Source organism: Podarcis bocagei, assembly GCF_964188305.1.
Source record: "Podarcis bocagei genome assembly, chromosome: 6".
NCBI lineage: Eukaryota > Metazoa > Chordata > Lepidosauria > Squamata > Lacertidae > Podarcis > Podarcis bocagei.
In genome coordinates, this window is record NC_138130.1 from 83,168,391 (window position 1) to 83,180,969 (window position 12,579).

At 44.1% G+C, this 12,579-nt stretch overlaps 1 long non-coding RNA gene across 1 annotated transcript in view; it reads right to left on the reverse strand.

Annotated features, from left to right (window-relative positions):
* Positions 1 to 246: 246 nt before the first annotated feature.
* Positions 247 to 12,579, reverse strand: part of LOC308589144 — a 165,243-nt gene continuing 152,910 nt past the window's right edge. Inside the window, exon 5 of the long non-coding RNA XR_014009091.1 lies at positions 247 to 281. This is a non-coding gene — a long non-coding RNA (uncharacterized lncRNA). The remainder of the gene's footprint in view (positions 282 to 12,579) is intronic.

Sequence of the window (12,579 nt, forward strand, 5' to 3'; positions counted from 1 at the left end):
AAAATGGGTTTGGGAAATATACAAATAACTGCAGTGCCATAGCTTTACAAGTACAGTGGTACCTTGGGTTACATACGCTTCAGGTTACATACGCTTCAGGTTACAGACTCTGCTAACCCAGAAATAGTGCTTCAGGTTAAGAACTTTGCTTCAGGTTGAGAACAGAAATTGTGCTCTGGTGGCGCGGTGGCAGCAGGAGGCCCCATTGGCTAAAGTGGTGCTTCAGGTTAAGAACAGTTTCAGGTTAAGTACAGACCTCCGGAATGAATTAAGTACTTAACCTGAGGTACCAGTGTAATTGGAAGCAGTGGTGAGTGTTAACTATTTGAACTCGTGACCAGTGGTGGCACTGCGCAAAGGAATGAAGCAGGGGCTCCCTCTTCCACCACACCTATTTGCAATCTTTTTGGAACCTCTAGTCCTGCCTTTGCCAACCTGTGCCCTCCAGTTGTTTTGGGCTACAGATCTCATCAGCCCCAGCCAGTATACCTTAAAGAGGAGCAGATCAGTTGCATGGCATTAACTTTCTGTAGACTGTCTGTCACAGCACTTCCTGTTAGTTCCTCAACTGATGAATGTTTATTTAATTAATTAATTATGTATTATGTTTCTATCCTACCTTTTCTCCAAGGAGCTCAGGGTGGCATACATGGTTCTCCCGCCTATCCATTCTACCCCCACAACAACACAGTGAGGTAAGTTAGGCTGAGAGATGGTGACTGGCCCACGGTCACCCTGTGCACTTCATTGCTGAGCAGGGTTTTGAACTCTGGTCTCCCAGGTCCTAGCCCAACAATCTAACCACTACACCACAATGGCTCCTGGAAGGAAAGATGATAAGGAAATGACTCAAGAAAAGGAAGATACATGGAAGATCTGGCTGCAACCTATGACATTCAGCTTTCCCTTAAGGGATTGACTTGCTCCTTGTATCTTAGGTGATTTCTGAAAATTTGCTTTGAAAATGGGTTAGTGGGTTTCCCCTACTTGGTAACCTTGTTCTACATTTCTGTGCTAATCCAAATTGATTTCTCAAAGATTAAACTGCTTGAGGGAGGGAGACTTTGGGAGCTGTACTTAAACATGCAATGACAAAAACAGCGTAGCTTAATCCATACGGATGGGCAAAGGATATTCAGCAAGACACATTCAGCTATTACTGTGGCATCCCAGGGTGTTCAGCTGCTATTTCGGTTCCACCGTGCTGGGAGATGCAGCAAGGAAAATCTCCCTTGCAGGCAGCCCAGAAAACCTGACAGGTGGACTCCTCGCAAGGCTGGAAACAGCCGGAGAGCCTTATTATACCATCTTCAGAGGGATAGAGTAGGACAGGTGAGCATAGAAGGCAAAGAGTAAGGAGAGGATGATGAGCCTTCTGTGAACTACAGGCTTGCCTATGTATAAATAAGATGCATAATAAAATAGTAACCTGCAGCTGTCTTAAACAGGGCCACAGAACCCCAGGCCTGGGAGCCAAATGTGGCCCTCCAAGCCCCTCTATCTGGCCCTTGGACTCTTCCGAGGCTACAATTTGTCCTGCACCCTCATCTAGTTAGCTGACCTGGTGGAATGTGTCCTTGAACTGCCATAATGCTTCCTGTTTGGCCAGAAGGGGGATGGAGAGTGGTGTGTGTCTGGCCACACCCACTTTTACCCCACTCACTAGTGGTATGTGACCCCAGGAAGATTGACTGCAAGGAAATGTGCTCCCCCCCCCCCCGTTTGAAAAAGGTTTTCTCCTGATCTATGCATGAGTTTTCCATGGGCAGCTTCAGAGTTAAGGTTTATAGGAGGAGCTCTGAGGACATAATGACATTAGGCAAGTACCTTTGTGCTGTTCTAATTGCTTGCTGAAAACCTTTTTGTTTCAGCATGCCTATCCAGACATGTAAACATGGCTTATATACCTGTTTTTAAATTTTGGTGACTGGTATATGCTTGCAGACTGGTACAAAGCTAATGATCTGCTTCATCAATATATATTTTTTAAATATATTGCCTCAATTACATTGTCTTCAATGGGCATAAAAGCGGAACTGGCATAAAAGTGGAACCAATTCGGCACTTAATTAAAATGTCTGAGGCCTGTTGGATTTAGCTTCATAGAAATAGGATGCACAATAGCTAATTTAACAAAGTGGCCTCCAAACTTGGAAATTAGTATATCATACTTCCCTGTCCCACCCTCCTTAATAACAAGGAGGTACTTTTCCTGGGTGCAAAGACAAGCACTGGTGGATTGAGTGGGCAAGACCAGTAGTGGGTCCCATGGTCAAGAAGGTGGTTTCTGCACATGCTGTAGAGGGAAGTGAGGGGCAGATGGGGCTCGTCAACCTGGGAAGGTAGCCCATTTAGAGCACATGGCTTCCTCTAAAGAATTCTTGGATCTGTAGTTTGAGGGTGTTGGGAATTGTAGCTCCTCAAGGGGTAAAACAGTAGTTCCAAGGATTATTTAAGGGAAGACATGTGCATTAATAATATAATATGGATATAATTTGAAAGCCACTGAAAAATAATAATCCTTAGCATTTATCCAAGGCTTTGTGGTATTTAAATATTACATGCAGTATTTTGTAATCCTCACTGCAACTTGGATATTGTTAATTAGTATTATTATCCCTATGCTAGAGATTAAGAGGACCGAAGCTGAGAGGGTGGTGGCTTGACAAAGGGCACTTAGTGAGATCATTATTAAAGTTAATTTTTTTAAAATTTCTGTGCTATTCAGCCAAAAAGGCCCACATGACAGAGGTGAGATTAGAACCAAATAATTTATTTTTCCTTACTAAGTCTCTTAGCCACATCCCTAATGAAAGTAGATGTTTTGGTTTAAAAAGAATAATGGAAACCAGATTAATGGTCCACAATACAATGCATGTTTAAAAGTCATTGTCTGACTAGGTTAACTAGTTGGGCAAAATGCATGTTGTTATCAGTATAATTATATTCTAACACGTTCCCTAAGGAATGATTGTAAGTTTTCCACAAATGATATGTGAGGGGGTCAATGCCTGGAGTGAGTGTCAGTTAGATATTCTCATGTACATTTTTACCAGCTGTGAATAATGCTTTGTACCACTGAACAGAACTAATCACATGGCATTTCCAATATTACTGCAGAGAGAGAGTTTCTCATTCTCACTATATTAACACAGATTTATTTGTGCAAGTGCCCAAGGTCCAAGATTAAAGGTCTCCAGTAAGGGGGGAGGGGAAAGAAATTTCATCTGGTTCACATTCAAAGGTGAACCTACCTAATTCACAAAGTTCTTGAACTGAAATGCAGCCATCCTTTGAAATTCACACTTCTCTGAGTTTTGCAATGCTATTCTCCAACCGAGTAGTGTACAAACCTGAATATACTGGGCTGAAGTGTGTGTAAGACCCTGTATGTCGTAGTAGTTACAGTCCTGGAGTAGAACCTGGGAGACCATGGTCGAAATCACCATACAACTAAGAAACCCACTGGGCGACCTTGGGCCAGTCACTATCTTTCAGTCTAACCTACCCCACAAGATAGTTGTGAGGATAAAATGAAGAGGGGATGAAAATGTGTACATTTCCCTGAGCTCCTTGGACAAAAGTTGGAGTATGGATGTAAACAAACAAACATGCTTATTTTAGTGAAAATAGCATTAAAATGCATTATATTAGAGGAAATCACTTTGCAAAAATGTGTATATTATATATATATTAGAGGAATTCACTTTGCTAAAATGTGTATATTAGGCAAAATTGCAAGTAAACATTAGGAGAAATTCACTGGATTCTCATGAGGACTTTTTTTTTTAATCGCAAACTGAAGTGGAAATGTAGAGAACTCAAGACTGGGAAAATGAGAAACATAAGAGAAACCCAAATTGACAGGTGCCCTTCCCTACCTTCAAGAGCCAGATCCCATGAGAAAAAAGGTCACCCCTCAGTAGACTTCGGTAGCGCTGAGCAGCCGCTCAGATTTTGAGACAAGGCCCATAGAGAAGCCCAGCTCCCCACAGAGCATGTGTAAATGTACAATGCATGTCATGGCTCTGTGTCAACACTGAGAGGAGAGACAAAGGAGCGATTCTCAAAGGAGGTCTGTTTTCCCCTGCTTCAATAAATGCACCAGTTTGATTTCTGTACTCGGATCTCTCCTCCCTTCCCCCATGCAAACTGTTTGGCTAACCTGTTAGTCTCCACTCAGACTGGTAAAACCAGCTAATCTGATTAGTTCGTTCACACACACACACACACACACACACACGAAGAAAGGCTGCTGAGGAATAGTGGGGCCTACACAGCACTCTGAGGCTCCTGCTTCGATCAATAGGTTAGGGGGTTGCCGAATGCGTGAGTGCAGTGTGGCACAAGTGCACCGTCAGCCTGCTCTCGAGGGAGAGACAAGTGTTGCTGTCTTTTCCCCCCGACCTGGGCCTCGGGACCACATGAGTATGAGCCGTCATGTTTCGTGTCACATTCAATGTGGTGACAGAGAAAGTTACCTTCACCTTGGCAGCCTGCCCCTCCATCGCATGGAAGGTAAGCTCCAAAAAGGTAGGCAGAGAGCAGAAGGGCTTGTAAGAAAAGGTCGCTTTTTCAGCATTGGTATTTACAGCTAGGCTGAAGTGGATCACAGCGGAAGGTTGCCCGTTCAAGAATAATGTTCTGGTTTGCAGGAAAGGATTGTATGCACTTTGTTTTGGGAAATTGTCTGAGTGGTCTGGTTTTTCCTTTGCGGGAGGATGGGACTTTTTCATGTGGTTTAAACAAAGCAACAGGCCACAACTGTCTCCCTTGAAATGGAAGATGAAAAGAGCCCTCCAATTTGCAAAAGCCAGAAATGTGGAAAAAAGGGACCTAACATTGTCTGCTTACTTTCGAAGCCTGTTTTTCCAAGCTCCTAACGTCAGATGCCCCATATGGGCGGGTTTCCGTCTTAGGAAACGATAGTACAAATCGAAAAAGAGGGTCTTTTCACTGTGCAAAGCAGAATGGAGGCTGTGCTTTTGGACTGCCATTTCAAAAGGTTAATAAGAGAGGAGCTGTCTGGAATACATGGGTAATATGGTCTGGCTTCTCGCTACATTGCAAAGGAAAGGATTTTAAATAACTGTCTTCGTTGCATTTCATTTTTAAAATTGCTTTGTTTCTATCCAGTACTCTATAATATTGCTTTCCACTAGAAAGTAGAATTTCTGCTACCTAAAAACTGTGGTTGAAAACCTCTTTCAGGAATAACATAATGCATGCCTGACAAATAATATTTTGGCATAACCCACAGCATATATGTGCATCATGTCGTACACTGTATGCAATTAGCATGAAATACATTGTAAGTAGGAGTATTAAGTGAAGCCAATTTTCTTTTGTAGATTGAGTCAGCCAGCTCTTGGTAATACAGTGGAAAAGGGAATATTTTGGGTTTTAGCGTCAGGTAAAGACGTACCCATTTCTTTGCCGTTTCTTGGTTACTCATGTGCGCTGTAGGTTCCCCCCCTGTAATTGTAATAATGTTTTGCATTGATATTGAGTTTGTTTTGTTTTTACCAACTCTTTTTGATGCACTGGAACAGTTATTAGTGTTTTTAATTGCATGTACCCCCTCTGGGATCATATGATGAAGTGCAAGCTAAAAGTACTGTCATTGAATAAATGAATATTAGTGCATCTATGGCTAGAAATGTTTTAAAATATATGACTGAACACACTAAATAACTTCTAACCTACTTTATGCAGGAGACCAGTCAGCAACAATCTCTTTGAGCTCAAACACTACTACACAACTACCCTCCACCCCACTTTTATTCCAACTGGGAGAGATTCCTGGTGAATTTGTGTTCTCTGTCACTTTTATTCTGGGAGAACATACTGCTGAGAGCAATGACTGTCTATTCTTGTTTGTACACAGCTTAGTACATGCAGTGGGTCATAGTTGTGGCTTTTAGTTGTAGGCATCAGTGCTGATGTTAAATATGGATACGGTTTGTTTAGGCAACAAGAATGCACAAGTTAAACCAAATATGGAATAGTGCCTTAGGCTACAATCCTAATCCCACTTCATTGGGTGTAAGCCTAATTGAATTCAGTAGAAATTGCTTTTGACCAGTGATGTTTAGGATTGCGCCGTTACCTATTTCAGTGTTCTGGTCACTTTGCGATTGATTGTGGAACCTGCTGTCAGTTTTGATCGAGAGTGTGCATGTGTCAATATCTAACTCGAGAGAATAGAAATTTCAACAAGAAGAGCTGTAAATTAATAGAAGTGCTGGGATTCCCCCGCCTCCACCATACTGTGCCATTCTGTCAGCTATAACCTGGCAATCATGATGCAACAGATTCCATGCAGTGTGCTAGGAATCAGTGAAAAAATTTGACCATGTGATCATACATTTCTCAAACATTGCAGCAGAACAGACAAGCTTTACACCTTTCTCTTTGTATTCTCAATGAAAATAGTTAAGTAAACCAAACATGTGTCCTCTGGAAGTCCCACTGTGGTCACTGGGCATTGCTCCCTAGTAAGTGTGCCTACAATTGCTCGCAGATAACACAGTCTGAGTTCAGAAAGAAAATAAATCCTGGTTACATATTACTGAAGAACCTGAAAAAAACTGAATATAATTTGAGGGAGAAAGGAGCAAGGAGTCTCTCTTACACCAGGCCTTGTACGTAACAAGGAAGCATTCAACCAAACGTGCAGAGGAAAACTCCTTCAGAACTGTAAAAGCCAATCAGGGCATAGTGCCACATTGGCAAGCATCATGCCACTCTGCATGGTTTGCTGAGCAACACCTCCAGCTGCTCCCCGCCAGCTAGTTGACTTTAACTAACAGAAATAACCCTGAAGTCACACCCAAAATTATATCTGCAGTTGCACCTCCAACAATAATTGGAGTCTGATTGACTTTTCTGTTAATTTCTTTCACATTTAAAACAAAAACACCTTCTATTCCATTCCTGCCATAGGATCTTCTGTGGCATCAAGGGGAGGGGAGAGGGAAAACATTCCTGTTGAGCAGGGAGAAATCTTTGCACCGATGGAACATTCTCCTTGGCATGATCTTGGAAGCAACCCAGAATGTGCCACGACGACACACACTGTGCCAGAACTGTCCTGATAGGCTGTCAGTGTAGCAGTGGTGTATTTCTCTCTCCCCAGCATATTGAAGTATTAGGATCGCTCAGCCTGCTATGCTGCCACTCATCTAGTAATTAGAGCCCCACCACAAGAGCTTTGGGGACGCGGGTGGTGCTGTGGGTTAAACCACAGAGCCTAGGACTGCTGATCAGAAGGTCGGCGGTTCGAATCCCCGCGATCGGGTGAGCTCCCGTTGTTCGGTCCCTGCTCCTGCCAACCTAGCAGTTCGAAAGCACGTCAAAGTGCAAGTAGATAAACAGGTACCGCTCTGGTGGGAAGGTAAACGGCGTTTCCGTGTGCTGCTCTGGTTCGCCAGAAGCGGCTTAATCCTGCTGGCCACATGACCTGGAAGCTGTACGCCGGCTCCCTCGGCTAATAAAGCGAGATGAGCTCTGCAACCCCAGAGTCGGCCAGGACTGGACCAAATGGTCAGGGGTCCCTTTACCTTTACTTACAAGAGCTTTGGGGAAGAAGTCCAAGGCCTCACTCAATAGAATTAGCAGGAACACCCCACCCCACCTGCCACAAGATGTGAAGCAACTGAAGGTTGAGGCAGGACTGGCAGTGGCGGAGGAAGGGGGGTCCACCCCAGGTGTCATCACTGAGGGGGAGTGACAAAATGAGTTTTTTTTAAAAAATGGGCTCACGAAACTTTTTAGGAGTGACGTGGTGACTTAGGTGCCTGCAGGTTCTGCGCTGCCTGAAACGGCAGCGTGGGACTTGCGTCTGCCTACTGCCTCTCCCTCAGCCGCCCGCCCAGCAGCTGAGGGGGAGGCAGCGGAGATGCTCTAAGTGTTGGGGAGGCTCGTCCCGCCCCATGGGCGTGAATAGCCCCGCTCCCATGGGTGGCTCATCCCGCCCCCTGCTGCAGGACACGCCCCCGCACCAGGCACCCAAGCTACACCGCTGAGGACAGGTGACCACTAAGTCTAGAGTTCTATTCCTAGACCTCTGGCTCAACCTGTATTTGAGAGTTAAACACAAGTGCAAAAGGCATGGTAAATGATGAGTAAATCTATCAGGCAGCAGTTTGAGCAGCTGCAAGTGGCACTCATAGTGTCTTGGGCTGTGTTCACAACCCTGTTTACTCTGCATCCTAGTGCTCTCAGTTTGGGAATTGGTGTACAGGTGATATTAGCCGCGATCCACACCTATCCTGTCGTTTCTTATGAAACACTGTGCTTTGATGCATTTCTCCCCAAACCAGCTTTGATCCAAATTGAGAAAAAGAACAACCTAGCTGTGTTGTAAGCCGACAATGTGCTCGTAGCCTTGGTGTTGATGGCCTTGAACACTGGCTGCTTTTGAGGCTGCTTATATATGTTATCTTTCTTGATGACGGTTCTCCTGGCATAAATCCTGAAATGCCTTGCCAAAATAACATCACTCTTCGTTCCTGTGAAACAGACAAAGCAGATCCTCTGCCTGATAGGCAACTGGAGCGTAATACGAATTTGTTGCCAGCTTTTAAATATATGCAGTGCCTGGTGTCAAAGCAGTCTCTCTCTGTGTGTTTGACAGTTAGAACCGTTAGGAATGAGAAGTTACGCCTTTTAAAGCCTATTGTTTAAGACTGATGCAGCAGCAGGTTGTAATAAAAGGTGGAAAGGCTTGCATCCTGTCCTGGAAACAAAAGCATTAGCTATGAAAGGAAAAGAGAACAAGGGAACAACTTATTCCTTACCAAAGTCTCTCGAGCCGTTTCTGCCCCTTAACTGTTTTAATGCCCATCCCTTGATGCTGAACATAATAGAGTTGTGTAGATTTGGCAGATCCCAAAGGCTGCAGTCCTAACCTTACTTGCGTGGGAGTAAGCCCCGTTGAAGAAGACTCACTTGTGAATAGGTATGGTTAGGATGGTTCTGTAGTTCTATAAGAATAGCTGTTATCTTTATAGCACTATATACAGAGCTCTGCTCTGCTCCTAAAAGCTCCTCTTATTGCTTCTCTCTAAGGCATACTTTGTGCAGTCACTGGAAATGCTTAAGTGTAAATGCAGCTCTTAAACAAATGAACAAAAAGAGGGGGTGACCAGCCTGTCTGAAGCATGAGGGAGAGTTGCCATCTCACATAGGCTTTTAAATCTCCATCTGAAGCATAAAATGGGCCTGTCATCTGCTCTGGTCCTTGTTATGATGTGCACTTACAAGCCTGGTCTCAAACACAGGTGTTGTGATGCTGGCTCATAGGCAGCCTTGGAATCAGCTGGAGTGGGAGACATGAAACTGTGGTACTGAAACCTAATGGTGATCAGCTGACATTGGAATTATAGTCTAGACAGATAAGAGCCCGATAGGCAAGGCCAAGCTGACAGTTGACCAATAAAGCCCAAGCCTGACCTGGACACTTTTAAAGCTCAGGATTATTTGCAGGGTAGCAGTGTGCTTTAATTGACAGCCCTTCAGATACCTGGAAACTGCTATTATGTCTCCCCTTACTCTTCCCCAGCTTAAGCATACCCAGTCCTTTCCATTGTTCTGCTTTGGACTCCACACATAAAAGAAAGGTAAAGGGACCCCTGACCATTAGGTCCAGTCGTGGCCGACTTTGGGGTTGCGGCGCTCATCTCGCTTTATTGGCCGAGGGAGCTGGCGTACAGATTCCAGGTCATGTGGCCAGCAGGATTAAGCCGCTTCTGGCGAACCAGAGCAGCACACGGAAACGCCGTTTACCTTCCCGCCAAAGTGATCCCTATTTATCTACTTGCACTTTGACGTGCTTTCGAACTGCTAGGTTGGCAGGAGCAGGGACTGAGCAACGGGAGCTCACCACGTCGCGGGGATTCGAACTGCCAACCTTCTGATTGGCAAGTCCTAGGCTCTGTGGTTTAACCCACAGCGCCTCCCGCGTCCCTCAATACCCAATACACATACCCAATCCTGGCAAGCCTCTTCCAGAAAAACTCGAGTTTGGTAATGTCCTTCTTAAAATGTGGCACCCAGACCATAGTACAGATGTAGCTGGGAGAAGAGGAAACATAGCTTGGTTGGACAGGAAAAAACTGAAGCAGAAGTACCTTGCAGTTTGCTAGTAGGCACATCTGCCACGCAAGCTGCAGAAGCCTGGAGAAAGCTGCATGTGTCACATCAGTGGCCGGACTTCACTTTTCAGCAAAGTCAGAGCTGAACTTTCATCACCCAGTCAATGGCAAATAGCTTTCATCTGCTGTAATTTGCTGTGTGTCGTGAATGAGTATGGTGTAAAACAAAGTTCACTCTTTTATCCAATACTGCCTGTAGCTTCCAGGGTTTTTCCTTTTAATATATTTTTTTTGCCTTACTTTTTATTGATATGAAAGTGAAGATTTTTGTCCTTTTTTACTTGAACAGGCATTTCCTAGTTAAACGTTAATCTGAATGGGCCTATGGTGGGTCACACAAAAGCCATTCATCAGTGTCCTTTAAAAGGGAACAAGCTGTAAACAGAATAATGTGCTTTTCAAATCAAGACCAAAGAGACCATTGGAGTAAAACATCCCATTCTTTCAATGTCGTGGAAAATGTTACACAAAAACTAATTACATTCCAAAACATAACCATGCTAATAAGAATAATGCAGAAATCTTTGTGGTGTCCTTTTTATTGTTTTATAAGGACAATGGATAGCAAGTGATGTTGACAACCTTGAAACTGATACAAGGTCGCATTGAGTTTGAGATCCTTTCTCTTTTGCATTAATACCTCCATATAAAGCCTTGAGCAACGTTACTTGTGCCGCCATCTTTTTATGACCAGTATTCAATACTTCATGCACAACTAGAAACTATGCTTCCCTGTACATGCATCACTTATAAGCAAAAATCCTGAGGAAATATAACTATTTCATTGTACTTACTGTACTCAATTCATAACTATGAGAGATACATGTGAAACAACCTCATTCTACCACACAACCTAAACCCAAGATCTGTAGACTACCTTCCAGATAAAACACAGATAGTATGTAGAAAAAACAGCAATGCATTTTTGGGAGGGCAGTAGGAGGAATTCATTGCAGATCTGATTCAGTACCATCTAATAAGTGGTAAGGGATGATGGCAAAGTTTTGAGGGAGTTTCCTTCACTTGTTGTTTAGTCGTTTAGTTGTGTCCGACTCTTCGTGACCCCATGGACCAGAGCACGCCAGGCACTCCTGTCTTCCACTGCCTCCCACAGTTTGGTCAGACTCATGTTTGTAGCTTCGAGAACACTGTCCAACCATCTCGTCCTCTGTTGTCCCCTTCTCCTTGTGCCCTCCCATCTTTCCCAACATCAGGGTCTTTTCCAGTGAGTCTTCTCTTCTCATGAGGTGGCCAAAGTATTGGAGTTTCAGCTTCAGGATCTGTCCTTCCAGTGAGCACTCAGGGCTGATTTCCTTCACTACATATTTTTATTTATTTTCTTAAATTTATATCCGACCTTTCTTCCATCAATGGAACCCAGAGCTGCAAGATCACAAACATACTGTCCATCCAGACCCTCACCAGCGTGAATTTCTTCTCCCACCATAACTGTGGTTAAGGGATATGTTGGCACATCCCAGTGAACAAGCCAGGTTCCCTGCTTATCCAGTATCCATCCATATTAGTCAGGATTCTTAACCAGAGTTTGAAGCAGGTCACAAATGCTCATTAAGTGAAGGACCTGGTTGGCCTTCACTGTGATTAAAGCATCCCTTAAAACTGCACAAGCTCTAAGAGAATAAATAGTGCTGGAACTTAAAACTTCTTCGCACTGTGCGCACAAAAGCTCATGACAGAACGAAGTGGTAGGAAGCCACAACTGTTGCAAGATCTGTGGACTATGCTGCAGACAGTTTACTCTTTTGGAATGCATTCCACTTTGCAGAATTGTGGTGGAAGCTCCACCTTGTGGCAAAGTCCCTGTCTTTTCTGCCAGCCTTGTACCCTACTCAGGAAATTTCTGTTTCTCCAAACTATCTAACGTGTCATGGCCCCTGTGAGACTTATGTGAGCATAATATGGTGACTGTGGGCATGTGTGTTTTCTCTTGTCATTTTAGTCGCTTGAGCGTGAGGGACAAATAAATTTGGGAAGCCCAGTTTAAAATGTTGTGTTTGTGTATCGCACCATGACTGTGTATGGCACTTTACACTGTGGGGTCACAAAAGAAAAAAAGGAATTCCCATCCCCTGACAGTTTAGTATCTAAATGTTGACTGTGCATGGGAAGGCAATGAGAGGGAGGGAACAGAGAGGCAGTGTTCACAAGGTAGTCATTTGCAAGCAGATGCACCTGCACACACCTAGGCTTAATTTCAGTTGCAGTTGAGGATTAATACAGCCACCTCAGACCCTACAATTGACTGGTGAGGCCTTGTTGGTGCCGCCACCACCACTGGGAGCTCTCTGGTTGAAGCTGACCTATAGCAGGGCCTTTTCAGTGATGCCTCTCCATTTGTGAAAGACCTTCTCTAGTGTGGCCTGTCTGTCTCCATCATAATTAACTCTCAGGAGGAATTTGA